The following is a 13597-nucleotide window of genomic DNA, read 5'->3' as shown; positions in this document are numbered from 1 at the left end:
TAGTCAAATAATTAAATATAAAATTAAAGCTTAAAACTCCATCAAAAATAATATATACCATAATAAATAAATCATAACAGTTAAATACCACAGACATAACTTCCCCAGTTCATTGGAATGCAGATCAACTAATTCTATGAAATCAGATGAAGAATAATTTCTAAGAGATAATCGATAAAAAAAACAATAATATTAGATACAAAACTAACCTAGCTCAATTGAGGCAATTGGTGGTTTAGCAAAATACAAGATAAAAAGAAGCTAATTTTTTTTTTAAATTTAATATTGTAAAGACTTAAATAATCAGCGCTTTAAAATTTGTAGAAAACTATATTGAAATGATTCCCAGGATAAATAAATAGTAATAAACGGTTTCACGAGGGATATATCCGACTCTAACGGATATAACATGACACCAGTAATTTCACGTACCTATGGGTAGTTATATGTAAGCTAAAATATGCGATTTGATAAGTTTGTGCATATTGTTTGATTTGTCTTCCACCGATAGTTTGCTATTGTTTGGCTTATACAATTGTGATGGTCTAGCGGTTTTAAATAAATCCAAATGTGAAAACGAACAAACACAAAAAGAACCAGGAATATCTTTAAAAGCAACGGATTTTCCTAAAAAAAATAAACTGCATGCAATTTCTAATAGGAACACGATCAAATTTTAATTTTTGCCTTCCCAACATATAAATATCATTAACTTTCACAATACTTATAAGGAGCGAGCAAAACTGACAAAGTATACAAGTGTAGAACTAAACCCAATTGGCCATTTAAAGGTGAATGCCTTTTAAATGGTATATACAAAGCTACAGTCAGGGATAAGGAATATATTGGTTCAACAGGAGTTTCATTCAAAACAAGATGGCAACAAAAAAAAAGTACAGCGTTCTCAGGAAATGTTAAACAACAATCCTGTTTAAATTTGCTGTATCAAGTAACACCGAATTCTCTAAAAATAAGTGACAAGTGCTACATAAAATCAACAACTACTAAAAAGGCAGAAAGTTTTTTTATGTTTAACCTTGAGTTGACTGAAGAAGATAGATTTAAATCATTTAAAACAAGAAAATAATTATCTGTCATGTGCCCCCATTTTAGGAATGTTGTTTCAAATTTATCAATTATTTACGTATTGTTAAATTGTGTATGTATTTTTACACTACTCTTAGTTTTTTACTTCTCATTATTTAATATTTTATTATATAGTGCTTAACTTAATTTTTTTTATGTGTTGTTAAGTTTAAAAAAAACAATTTCAATTATGTTTCTTAGACTTGTTTAAGTATATGATTTAAATGAGTAACTAACTATTAGTTATTTCTGACCTTTCTGTATATTCGTGTTTTTAATTTTATTTATTGTTGCCTTTAAATTCTGAAGACCCTTGTAGGTTTTAGCTGAGTAACATTTTGTTGAATGAACTTATGATAAACTATGATACTGAAAACTTTTTATACTAATAACGTTGAAACAGTATCTTACTAAAGAGTTTTGTTTTCATTGTCCTAATTAGATTTCATATAAAACAAAATACATAGTATAACTACTAAAAACAAACTGAATCATTTAACAACAACTATAAAACATTAAAGTAAGAGCATTTACTTAATTCTATAGTTCGTAATATATTCAAAGTAGATTATGTAATTATTTCTAAGTATATTCTCATTAAATATATCAAGAAAAAAACTACGATCAAGAGAAAAATTAAAGGGAAGTTTTACTTGAAGTTTTAAATTTTCAACATTGAATTCATAAGTTGTTTATTCATTAACTAATTTGATTAAAAGTTTTAGCTTTTTACTTACAAGGTACTATTCAATTTTAGTTCAAGTTTAGTTTTTGTTCCCTACTAAAATCTAATAAACTAATGATTGAAGATAAGAAATAAATGTTTGTATTACTCTGAAAACAACCGTTTTAAAATTATTAACTTTCTTTTAGACTAAACATTAAAACTTAAAATAAAGAGACGTTCAGGTATCAAACGTTTATTTATACAACGACGGTTTAACTGCTAAGCAGAACTTCAGGTACAGTAATAATACTATTAATGTGCATGAAGATATCAGTATTAGTGTAAAAAAATACATACAAAATTTAACAATACGTAAATAATTGATAAATTTGAAACAACATTCCTAAAATGGGGGCACATGACAGATAATTATTTTCTTGTTTTAAATGATTTAACTCTATCTGCTTCAGTCAACTCAAGGTTAAACATAAAAAAACTTTCTGCCTTTTTAGTAGTTGTTGATTTTATGTAGCACTTGTCACTTATTTTTAGAGAATTCGGTGTTACTTGATATAGCAAATTTAAACAGGATTGTTATTTAACATTTCCTGAGAACGCTGTACTTTTTTTTTGTTGCCATCTTGTTTTGAATGAAACTCCTGTTGAACCAATATATTCCTTATCCCTGACTGTAGCTTTGTATATACCATTTAAAAGGCATTCACCTTTAAATGGCCAATTGGGTTTAGTTCTACACTTGTATACTTTGTCAGTTTTGCTCGCTCCTTATAAGTATTGTGAAAGTTAATGATATTTATATGTTGGGAAAACAAAAAATAAAATTTGATCGTGTTCCTATTAAAAATTGCATGCAGTTTATTTTTTTTAGGAAAATCCGTTGCTTTTAAAGATATTCCTGGTTCTTTTTGTGTTTGTTCGTTTTCACATTTGGATTTATTTAAAACCGCTAGACCATCACAATTGTATAAGCCAAACAATAGCAAACTATTGGTAGAAGACAAATCAAACAATATGCACAAACTTATCAAATCGCATATTTCAGCTTCCATATAACTACCCATAGGTACGTGAAATTACTGGTGTCATGTTATATCCGTTAGAGCCGGATAGATCCCTCGTGCAACCGTTTATTACTATTCATTTATCCTGGGAATCATTTCAATATAGTTTTCTACAAATTTTAAAGCGCTGATTATTTAAGTCTTTGCAATCGAAGGGTAAAACTTAACAATATTAAATTTCAAAAAAAAAAAAAGCTTATTTTCATCTTGTGTTTTGCTAAACCAACCAATTGCCTCATTTGAGCTAGGTTAGTTTTGTGTCTAATATTATTGTCTCTCTTATCGGGTATCTCTTGGAAATTATTCTTCATCTGATTTCATAGAATTAGTTGATCTGCATTCCAATGAACTGGGGAAGTTATGTTTGTGGTATTTAACTGTTATGATTTATTTAATATAGTATATATTATTTTTGATTAAGATTTAAGCTTTAATTTTATATTCAATTATTTGACTATTGATGCTGCATCCAAGTTCATTTGTTCTATGCAGTTAATAGGAGCTGTGTTATAATTGTTTGTTAAATAGTTTTTCATTAATTTATTGCAATAATTTTTGTTAATAAAGTAAAGATCGTCATTTATGTCACTGGAGATGGTAAGTTTGTTAGACGATCTTATTCTCGTTGTAGACATCTTTGTTGTACTTTTTTTATGCATTTTTACACTACCGTTAGTTTTTTAATCTCATTAAGTATCGTTTTTTTTTTTCTTATTTTTTGTTTCTGACAAGTTTTTTTTACTTAGTTTATAAAGTTTTGTATAGTTTAAAATAAATATTTTTTTCAAATAACTTTCCTGAGATATATTTAATACTACTAATTAACTTCGAGTTATTTCTCACTGTTTGATAACTTGTTAGCTTGATCTTTCTGTATATTTGTGTGTTTAATGCTGTTTATTGTTACTTTTAAGCTCTGAAGATCCTTATAGGTGAAACATTGTTAGCCGAGTAAAATATGTTGATGTAGATATGGTAATAAGCCTCTCTAGTTTTTTTTTTATAGATTGGGCAACTTAAGTCATAGAGTTTTTTAACTTATGTATAATGTTTTATAAAGTGTTCTACAGAAAAACCGACAGTTACAAGATTGTATACCTATCAAAATTAAATAAACCAGATTCAAATGCATTAAATTTGGTCAAGATAAGCCTGGAAAATTATTTTTTACAAGGAACTGATATATTTTACAGATTTCAAAGCATTGTTTTTTGTAAATTAAACTTTAAACAGCAGTTCAGCTAATGGTATATAAAGCATTTACTAAAAGTAAAGTCAAAAGATACGAGAGCTTAGTGAAAAAAACAAACAAATTAGTTTTATTGAGGCATATCATAAAAATAAATATTAATTTTATAAATTTTCGAAAGTTAAGTACTACAACTTGAATGATCTAGTGTTATTTAAAAGGAAGAACAAGTCTACTTAATTTAACTTTAAATTTAATTAACAGATTAGCAATAATGATAATACAGTTAGCTATGAATTTTTAGTCTTTAGTTATTTATAGTAGCTATAGCTAGTGTTCCACAAAAGCCTTAGTATGTAGTTTAATAATATTTTCTTAAATATTTAGTAACTTTGAAAACTTATATATTATTTTCTAATTAATTAATCTTAATACTAAAACACTTTTGATGTTTATATCTTTAATTGTACTTGAAGAGCTCTAAATAATAGGTAAATAAATGTTTTACTTAAATATTGGCTGAAAAATTTATTTCAAGTACTTGTTAATCAGTTTGTTGTACTTAAAATACCGTCTGACTTGGGTCGTAGAATTATTAAGGTAATTAATGGTCTTTGTCAAAAGTAATAAATTTAATTGTTTAAGTGCCAAAAACGTACAAAATAGCATTTAAACAATAAAATTAAAAAAATAAAATCAAAAAGTAAACTAAATTTTTTCTTCTACTATATTAATAGTTATGTATTTTTGAACACATAAAACTGAACACATTGAAGTTATAAATTAGTTATTTATGAAACGACTTGAAGTAGTTTAACGGGTAAGTTTCTTTAAAGCATTGTTCAATAAATATTACTAAAATACATCGACTACAATAAAAAGGGCTAAAAAGGTTGAATCACTGAAATAGAAAAGTATGACATAAATTATTCTTATTAATTGAAATATTACACGTTGAAAGTCTGTATATACACAAACTAGGTCTTTTTATGTTTTAATATAACAACAACTTGTTGCCAGCTAGCTTTAATTATTACTTTAAAAGTCGTAAGAATATCCATAACTATCATACTAGGTCTTCAGAAAAAAATCTACCTAGATTTAACAACAAGAGTAGTCACAAATTTTTAGCTCACCAATGTAGAAATTATGGACTGAGCTACCATTATGTTTAAAAATGTAATTAATTTTGAGAAGTTCAAGAATGAACTTAAAATTTATCTATCAAATAGTGATTATCAACAAGGTCATAAGCGATCAGTGCTACTTTTGTTTATTTACTTTTGTTTAAGGACTTAATAACAATCGTCATCTAATACCCAAAAACTCTTGTTTGAAAGTTGATTTGTTTGTTTACAATAACGGTGTTTCAGTCTAAATTGCAGCATTTTCCATCTGGAATTTTTTAGAATATTAATTAAGATTATTATTTCGAACTAATTTCAGAAAATTTACAAGTTTCCTTATTTATCTAGTTTACCCATGTAAAAATTTAGTGATAGATGTACTTTTTAATATAGAGTTAAGTATATAAATAAATAATAAGCTGAGATTACTGTCTAAAGTTAACTTATAATAAATTATTTTAACTTTCTGACGAAACATAAAAAGTTTTTTTTTGGTTAGAAAATATTATTTGCTAGTTTATAGTTACAATTTAAGGCTTTTAAAAGTATTTACTAAGGGATATTTGAAGAAAAAATGTTGTTGTTATTGTTATTCATTGTTACTTTTTTTTCTCATTAAGCATGGTTTTTGCATATTACAGTACTTATTTTTATATTATTATTTATAAAAGTTAAGTTTATGGTTAAATTTACTTCTTTAACAAATTTATATAATAAAATAATAAAATTGTATAACTTTTTTTTTTTTTAGATATAAATTTCTTTAAGTACCTCAATCAAATTAAAAAAAAAGAGTTAAACTTTTAGCATAAAAAATTGATAAAGTTTGACATAAAATTATTTCAGTTTGTTACAATTTTACCTTCTTGTGAAGGTTTGTGACCTATGTTTCAAGCATTTTCATGTCTGCTATCAGTATTGATACTTTCGTTTTATAAATTAAGTTAAAAATATTTTTGTAAGTCCAAAAATATTTTCCACCTTTATTTTTATTCTTTTAAGTTTTAAGCTTAGACTGCATTTCCTTTAACATACTAAACAATATTTTGAGTACATTATGATTAAAACATTTAAAGTAAACACATAACTTAGTAAATTTTCGTTTAGTTTTTCTTTCTTTTCCTTCTTTTAATTGATTGTATTATTTTTCAAGGTTTAAAAGTTTAGATTAAAAAGTTTAATTTTTTAGTTCGTAAGAAATCGTACACGAGGTTATTAAAATAAACTTTTTCAGCGCTTTTTTTATCGTTCAATAAACATAGTGGTTTTTGTGATAGATATTTATTATATAAAGTATTTCGTAAAGCTTTATTTCAAAACTTAAGAGCATCTTGATAAGCAAATATCTATTTTAATTTGTACAAGTATTTAAACCAGGGTTTCCCAAACTCATTTACTAAATCGCCCTCTTTTCAGAAAACTGAAAAAAATTCGCCCCCCATGATTTTATAAAGTATTTTATCTTCTTGAGTACGAACTTTTAAGCCAAAAAAGTTGTATTCGAAATATATTTTAGTCTGGAACTTTTTATGCACAAACTTTTTGGCTGTGTTCAAAGAAATTTACAAGGGTTGAAAAAATAATTTACAGTTACTTTCTTATAAGCCCAGTAAAGTGTTATAAATACTTTAATATTAAAAAGCCTTTTGTAATCTGTAATCAATCCTGTTTAAATATGAATTGTTTTGAAACTAATGAAACCTTTAGCTTAGTTGTGGACAACTTTTGTAGTCAGCAAGTCATTTTTACTAAAAACTTCTTTCTAGTGTAGACTTGTTAAAAAAATGTACTTGTGGGCTGCATAATTTAAAAAAACTAACATATAAGAAACTTAAAAAACTTGAGCACAATTGTAATAAATTGATATACTCTTATTTCGATCTAGGAAGTACTATTGTGAACTGAAAACCAAATTGAAAGCATATTTCAGAGTATTAAGTAAGTAATTATATTAAGTAACTTAATAAAATTGTTATTATAAAAAGACTACTTAAATACAATACAAACCAGCTTAAATAAGAAACATTTTTAAAATCATCTAAAATTTAAGCCTTACAGAACATAATGTCTTCAACTGAAGTCTTATCTAATGTCAAGGATGAGCTTCATGACTGCTTGCGAGTTTTTCTATATCTGGTTCTAAATCAGTCAAATAAAGTCTCAAGTCACCTCCTTTACAAATATCTAAATTATATTTGAACTTAAAGCTTTCTCAACAACATAGCTTAAAAGAAAAGCTATAAACAATAATCTAACTTCCTCCCAAATAATTGAATACTTTTGCCTTAGTTTTTGTTGAGTTCAAAAGCTTTCATATCGTCCTTTAGAAAAATTCACTTTAAGTTCAAGGTCATTTTGTAAGTCTGAGAAAGTTTCCTGTAAGTCAATGTTTACTTCAAAAAGATCTGCTTCGAAGGTATCAACAATCCACTTCGGGACGCTTAATTGAAAACCGTCAATAAACCGTTTATCAATATTACTATTAAGCTGTTCCAGATAAGATGAAAATACTTCTATTTCACCTTCAGTTATTTGAAGTTTTCCAAACTTGCAAACTGTGAAAACTATTTATTTTTGAAATTTTTTCCATACAGTTCTAGTTGGTTTCTAAAACGGGTTATCTTACTTTTGACTTTACAAGATTCAAGTTTTTACGTTGTAAAGTTATGTTCATATTGTTGATCTTACCATATAAGTCTGGCATGTAAGCAATGTCTATTTTTTCTTTTAACAAGATTGTCTGTCAATACCTTATCCTTTTCAGAGAAAAAAGAATCAATAACTGAATTAAAAACAGCCAAAATTTTTCTAAACAGTTTTCTTTTGATAACCATTTCACTTCTGTATACATTATCAACTTATCAAAAACCTCATCATTGTCATTACACAGCTGGTTAAACAGACTACTTTGTAAAGCATGCCTTTTTGTTTTGTTCACAGCTTTTATCTCAAAGTTTAATGAGTCATTTAAACGGACGCTGAGATGTTTTGTAGGTATTTTGTTTATTTCAAATTATTTTCAATTTGTTAAAAACAAACTTTCCTGTGCTATGCGTTTCCACTAGTTGGGAGAACGTTAGTTCTTTATATGTTGTATTATCAACTATTAAACGCACGCAAACAAGAAAAAGACATTTATTTTCCGGAAAAATGGACTCGTAAACCTGGATCAAAAAAAAATATTGCACATTATTCGAACTAACTTTTGTTCAACACATTCTGACATTTAATTTATAAGTCTTTCTATAGTGTTGCTGCATAAAGGAATAGAACGTAAAGCATTACTAATCTTTTTATAATGTATGACTATTTCCAGAATTTTTTTAAAGACAGGAATAAACGTTTTTCCCCAATGCTGTGAGGCAGTTCTTGTTTAGCAACTATGAAAGATAGATAATAAGAAGATATTTGTCCATTTTCAATACTTTGTGTAGATTTCTTGAACATATTTGTGATTTTACACTGTTTTGTAAGTAAAGTTTTACCTTATAGTCAGTATTAAATGGCAAGCTAAAATTAGTAAAATAACAAGATAGAAAGTAAAAACTTTATGACTGCCCAAAATTATAAAATCGCCCCCTTACAAGTTATCGCCCCCCCTTTCGCCCCTTTACTAAAATTCGCCCCCCGAATTACTAAAATCGCCCTGAGGGGGGCGATATCGCCCACTTTGGGAAACCCTGATTTAAACCAATATATAATTACGTCACGATACGATAGCCAAACTTTTATAAACGAGTAAATTTAATGATTTAGTTAAAGAGATGTTTTCTTTGTTAGTTATCTACAAATTTCACAAGCCCACTAAATGTTAGTATAATTATTTTTTATTGTTTATTTAAGTTTTAAGATTGTATAATTATTAAGTAACGTGCATTTTTCTAAATTTAGCCTAACAACATTAAAATCATCATATACTAGTAACTTTAAGCTATAAGTTATAATTAGATTTTACTCATTTTTTTGTTATATATATTTTTTAACTTCTTTTATTTCAAGTTTAGCTTAATGTCTTCCTACTTGTTATTACATAAATTTTTACAGATTTTAAACAACTGAAGATCTCATTTTCAAACGAGTGAAACATTGTACTGTAATAAATTTAAAAAAATTATCTTTGATATAAAGTATTGAAAAACTTTGATTTTGTTAAGTTTAAAATAGCCTAAAGTTACAAAATTTTGAATGTTTGTCAGACTTTTATAAAAAACAGGTAAAACTTTCAATTCCTTGACGCATAACGTTTTAGAAATAAAGCAATAAATTTGTAATTCTTTAAGTAATTTAAGCGTTAGAAATTATTTCTTTAATAAACTTTATTTATTAACTGTTTTATTTGAAATTTTATATACTAAAACTTAATTACAATAATGATCAAAATTATAAACAAATAAAAAACACTACAGAAATGTTACTCATCTAAAATTTAAAACTATATCTTTTAACTTCGCAAATCACGTATAAAGCCAATTAAACCATTATTAGTATAAATCTATTCACACCTACGTTAAATTGAATCATACTTCCTTAGCCTTTTGTTACATTTTATTCTGAAGTACATGGAACAAACTATGAAGTAGTGAGCGGTTTGAAATTTTTACGTTTGCATTGAGCTAGACAGATATTGAAGCGTTTCATTTGTATTGTTTATAAAACTTATTTTTCTATGCAGAGAATTTTTGATGATTAGTAGTTTTTATTTCTATAATAAATGTTTTAAATTTAGAAAGTAATTTAGATAACGTCTTCTCAAAATTATTACGTTTTAAAATATTAAACATAATAAAACAATTTTTCGTGGTAGGTACTTTTATTTAATGCATACAGTTTTATTCAAATTCTCAGAGTTTTGCTTTTAATAAAGTATTTTGAATCTTTAGTTATAAATCAAAGTTAATCAGACTAGAATCAGATCTTTTAGATTTTTTTTCGTATATTTAGTACAGGATTAACGTTTTAGAAGATATATGAACGCGATATAACTTAATAGCGAACAAGTTTCACTTGATTATAAAGTTATTAACTTATAATCCGTACTTAAAAAACCAAGCAATTTGTGCCGTAGTTTATGTTTTGATTTTAAATGTATTATATTTTAAAACTTTTTAAACAATCTCAGAATATTAATTTAATTTACGTTTAATAATTTTGTACAATCATTATTTTACTTAGTTAAACTTTTTTATATGTGTGCATTTATTATCTATTTTTTGGTTACATGACAACTCAAATTCGGACAATTAGAATTCTTAAAAAAACAATTAAATGACCATATTTCAAAAATTAATACATATTAAAAAAACGTATGTAGGTCTTATCAATACCTACAAATAATTTTATCCTTTTATAAAAAATTTCAAATATTTTTAAGATATAAAAAAAAAATTAAAACAAGTATACTTTAAAGCATATTTTTACCATATCTAAAAAATTATTTAATAGTTTACAAAAAGAAAAACGTGACTTGTAGATATCACTATGACCAACATACATACTTATAATTTTTTTGAAATATAAACTACTTTTTAAGTTGTTGTCCTTAGACTATTTTTTAAAGAATTTGAATTGTATGAATTTGAATTGTCGTGCACCCCTATATTTTTAATGTACTATGTTATAGCCTTTTATATTTAGCAAATAAATTCAAACTTAAAAATAAGTTCTTTATTATTTTAACTTTGTTTATTTTATTTTGTTTATATGTATTTTTTGTGAAACATAAATTTGTTTCGTTTTATTTTTCTTCTTGTGTATTCTGTTTAAGTGGCTCAGGTTTTAATGCCTGAGTCCAACATTATACAATAAACAATATGATAATAATAAATGTCTATTATAAGTTGTTTTAAACATCACACTGCGTTAAAAACTTTATTTATTAGTTTTTACTCATCATAAAAATATGTATGTATATTTATTTTTTCTGTCTTTAAAATAAGAGTATAAATTAAATTATAAATTACCAAAACTGTATAAATAAACTACAAATGTTCAAAATTAAAAGTTCATGTTTTGCTATCAAAGATCTTAGCGAAGCAATTTTACTGGAATGTGTAACAAAAAATTTCACAGAATTCTTTTTTTAACAAACTAACATATGTTCTTGTGTGTTAACAAGTTACCACCTTTCAACGTCGTTATGAAAATCAAGAGACCTAGCTAGATTAAAAAACCGCAACCTATAATTTTAAGAACTTAATGATAACATCAGTTTTAAATATTAAAACTTTGAATTTAACTTACAAAAACGTAAATACCAAAATTTTTAATATGTTTGGTCAAAGCTTGAAGTATCTACTATGCACATTTTAAGGCCACGACTTTTATATTAATTACTTTTAAACATAATAACATTATACAAGGTTTATAAACATTGCACGAAAACTTTTGTTTTAATTTTTTTTATAAACTAAGGTAAAAAAGCAATTTATTATTTATTTTTAAAATAATTGTTTCAAACAATTTTGAATACAATTTATCTTGTATATATGTTTTATCCCAAGTTTAGATTTAGTTTTAGTTTAAATTCATCTTTTGGTTTTACACTTATTAATTTACTCTTTACAGAACATATTGCTAGATAAAAAAAGTATTGAAATGAAAAAAAAATACAAGCTTGTTTGTTTTTGCTGCTTTGCATGTATTCCGTACTTGTTTTTATTACAATCGCTTCTTTCGAAGAAAACAGTGGAAACAAAACACAAAACTCAAAAAACTGTCAAACTGAATGAGGTGAGAGAGACAACGCTTCCAAGTACCAACCCATCAAAACTAAGATACAAAAGTGTTACAAAAAATCAACCAGTTGATGAATGTTCAAATTTTGTTTCTGCCAGTTGCAATGCTACATCGAATAAATCAAAGTTTAAAAAATTACCTGAAAAGTTTGCTAAGGTAAGCTTTAAAAAAACGTTTTTTTTTATTAGCTGTAAAAATTACTGTTTATATATTATAGTTATTAAGCGTGTAAAAGCTCTTATAATGTAAGAAAACTAATTTCTGGTAAAAATACATTTTTCAACTTCTTTTAAGTTCAATATGTAACCATGTTTAGATAAAAAGTAAGTAGTAAAATTTTTTCCGTTTGAAACTTACTCGGAAGTTCATTTTTATTAATTTTTTTTAGTTTTTATTTACAGATTGTGCTTACAAAATTTCAAATCAATATAATAAACATTTTTAACACCTACTTTGACACATAATAATGTAAAAAAAGGAATGAATTTTACACTAGTATTAAAAACATTATTTAGAAACAACTCATAGTTTACTTTGTTTCTTTTATTTCGTTTTTAGTATATAACTAATTTGGGAACAGGTCAAATTTGCACGAAGACACTTTTGCACGAAAAATGCACGAAGAGAAACTTTTGTATGAAGTCTTTTTTGCACGAAGACACTTTTCCACGAGAGTAAAAACCAAAAAAAAAAAATAAAAAAAGTTACCGACTGAGGGTAAGGGTTAGGGGTAACAGTGATAGTAAGAATTAAGAATAAAATAAGAATAACAAAAGTAAAGTTTGAAAAGAAAAAAAGAAAAATAAATTAAAAATAAACAAAACAATTTTTTTTTTTTAAACAGTTACCCACCGAGGGTAAGAGTTAGGGGTAATAGTGATAAAGAAAAGAAAAAAATTAATAAAGATTATAAATAAAAAAAAATTGATAAGAAATTAATTGTAAAAAAAAATAAATAAAAGAGAAAAATACTGACCGCGAGTAAAGGTTATGGGTAACTGTGATAGTAAAAATTAATTAAAAAATAAATTAAAGTTTTATTCAATCTGTGCAAAAGTGTCTTCGTGGAAAATTGATTTTTCGTGCAAAAATGTCTTTAAGCAAAAGTGACTCCGTGCAAAAGTGTCCCTTCGTGCATATTAGACTCCTACTTAACTAATTGAATTATAAAAACCATAAGTAATTAGAGTTTCTACAAAAAAGTTTTTTTTTAATTTTCATCTAATATTTCAATACAATTGTTAAGCAAAACAACATTTTTGATTAGCAAATGATAGTGACAGCAAGTTAAAAAAGCTCTAACAGACTTCAATTGAAAGTATATTAAAAAAAAGATTAGTAATATTTAATACGTAACAATATGTATTTTGTAAGTTAAAAAAAATCGCTATTAAAGCTTTATTTTTGTTCTGAAGATATGCGTTGAGCATTGCAACAGTTGTAAACAGTTTGAAGACAAAAATACAAAAAGGATTTTACGTTTTTATAACAAAATGTGTTAAATGCTTTTGCAAATAAAATTACTGTTATTTTAACAGAAAATTGTACAATTTTAAATATTATCTTTTAACTTTACATACTAGTTTAAACAAACACTTTTGCAACAGCTGAATTAAACTTATACTTATATATTGCTAAGAAAGTTTTAGTTATTTTTTAGTTAGAACTAATAAAAACCATTATTCGGATGAAAAATGCGTAAGTTTACAAT

This window comes from Thalia democratica, chromosome 3, assembly GCF_965202585.1.
Source record: "Thalia democratica chromosome 3, ktThaDemo2.hap1.1, whole genome shotgun sequence".
NCBI lineage: Eukaryota > Metazoa > Chordata > Thaliacea > Salpida > Salpidae > Thalia > Thalia democratica.
The sequence above is the reverse complement of the archived record's forward strand: the minus strand, read 5'-3'. Positions refer to the sequence as shown.